Source organism: Sinocyclocheilus anshuiensis, unplaced genomic scaffold (genome assembly GCF_001515605.1).
Source record: "Sinocyclocheilus anshuiensis isolate Anshui unplaced genomic scaffold, SAMN03320099.WGS_v1.1 scaffold930, whole genome shotgun sequence".
NCBI classification, from domain to species: Eukaryota; Metazoa; Chordata; class Actinopteri; order Cypriniformes; family Cyprinidae; genus Sinocyclocheilus; species Sinocyclocheilus anshuiensis.
In genome coordinates this window covers 1,437,685-1,439,777 of record NW_015539900.1, presented here as the reverse complement: position 1 = coordinate 1,439,777, position 2,093 = coordinate 1,437,685, and the positions used below count along the sequence as shown (strand labels likewise).

The 2,093-nt window shown below is 34.3% G+C and overlaps 1 protein-coding gene and 1 long non-coding RNA gene across 5 annotated transcripts in view; one reads left to right on the top strand and one right to left on the bottom strand.

Annotated features, from left to right (window-relative positions):
* LOC107686054 (voltage-dependent L-type calcium channel subunit beta-3-like) overlaps positions 1-2,093 on the bottom strand; it is a 32,279-nt gene that overhangs the window by 15,362 nt on the left and 14,824 nt on the right. The gene's annotated exons all lie outside the window — the stretch shown is intronic.
* The window catches only part of LOC107686055 (uncharacterized), a 21,778-nt gene that overhangs the window by 17,854 nt on the left and 1,831 nt on the right, over positions 1-2,093 (top strand). Inside the window, exon 3 of the long non-coding RNA XR_001634017.1 lies at positions 2,078-2,088. This is a non-coding gene — a long non-coding RNA (uncharacterized LOC107686055). The remainder of the gene's footprint in view (positions 1-2,077; positions 2,089-2,093) is intronic.

The following is a 2,093-nucleotide window of genomic DNA, read 5'->3' as shown; positions in this document are numbered from 1 at the left end:
ATAAGGGTATTTCAGATTGATGACATTATGAAATACAAGCGAGGAAAAAAAGATTTTATCAGTTGTTATCAATACAATAGAGAACGGTGCGTGTGTGTCTGCATTAAAAGCTGTAAGGGATCGAGGCGAGAACAGACGTTGCTATGGAAACCTCAAGAAAAGGAAATGTGCTGGCTATGCAGTAAATTTCACATGAGGTGTATGACTTAAAATCTAGATTTCCCATTTCCCAACTACAACATACTGTATTAATTATGTTAAATAAAAATTATTTGATTTTTCATAAAAAAACAACCCAATGTATTGTGTACTCTTCTAAAAAAATGTATTAGGACAGTTAAAAGATTGTGATTAATAGACACAAGTACGTCACAATATCACACTAGTGGATTTTTTAGTCCAATGCTATAATGGTTTGAGTTCTGGGCTGTACTCCAACATCCACCTACTGCAACCTGTGTGACTCCTGCTACCGCATGTATAAAAAAGGTACAGATCTGGCCCGTTCTGTACTGAAACAAAACACACTATGAGACCTATGGGAGAGACACTCATGAACATTACGTCTCTTTTTTTCGCTGTTGCCTCCTGGTCATGATTGCTTCTCTGTAAGGAGATTAAGATGGCATGCATCAATCCAGGATTTGGAGAGAAAGAGACAAATGCAAACTTGTCCTGTCCAATGGACAACACTGCAGATAGAGACTAGAGTTTCACACGTCCTCAACGACCTGCAGCTACAAAACTAAATTTGAAACTACATTTTTTGTTTTTCCCGGCGGACAAAAGTTACTGCTTTTACATTTTTTCGAATCTGTAGTTTTCTAGTAAAAATATCTAAACCAGATGACAAGCCAAATTAAATTAGACATAATTTTTTAAAGTTTATTGTTCTCATGCCCCCCTTTTGTTTGATTGTTTTTTGTTGTTGTTTTGCCAATTGTGGTATGAAAAATAAATTTAATTTAACATGAACTTTGAAAATGCCAACTACGGTAGGAAAAAGAAACTTGATTTAAGATGAACTCTGATTCATTTTGAATTATTTTTATTTTATAAAATTAGAATTTCACATCTCCACTTTAAATATCAGATAACATAACACAATGAACACTGATAACAAGGATTGTTTATCACAATGATCCGTTTTTAGAGATGCTTTTAGTGTTTTCCCATAAAAATACACTGCATATCACAGACACAAGGTCGCCCAGGTATTCAACTGCTCTGTATTCTAGGCTATGCCAAATGTTACTGTTTGTACACTATAAAGTAATGACTGTATAGATTTTTTACAATTTATACTTGTAATTTGTTAGTAAATAAGGCTATCATCTTGAAACAGATAGATAAACATGCAATATAGTCGACTGAACTATTTCTTATTAATTTTATAATTCTGTAATAGTAGGAGTGGCACATCTCCACTTTAAATATCAGATAACATAACACAATGAACACTGATAACAAGGATTGTTTAAATACACTCCCATAAATACACATCCCATAAAAATACACTGCATATCACAGACACGTTCAGTGGTGGACAGTGACAATGTCAACCTGTATTTTTATATCAACAAAACATTGTGCCAGTTAAGGCAATGTATAAAAAAGGTACAGATCTGGCCCGTTCTGTACTGAAACAAAACACACTATGAGACCTATGGGAGAGACACTCATGAACATTACGTCTCTTTTTTTCGCTGTTGCCTCCTGGTCATGATTGCTTCTCTGTAAGGAGATTAAGATGGCATGCATCAATCCAGGATTTGGAGAGAAAGAGACAAATGCAAACTCGTCCTGTCCAATGGACAACACTGCAGATAGAGACTAGAGTTTCACACGTCCTCAACGCCCCGCAGCTACAAAACTAACACGTTGAAACTAAATGTTTTGTTTTTCCAGCAGACAAAAGTTACTGTTTTTCAATTTTTCTGATCGATTTTGTTTTCTAGTTAAAATATCTAAACATGCATAAAACAAGATGTCAAGCAAAATTAAATGAAACATTAGGTACTGGGTTCTGAAAAAAAAAAAAAACTTCATAAGTTTATTTTTCTCATGCCCCCTTGAGTTTTTTTTTTTGTTTG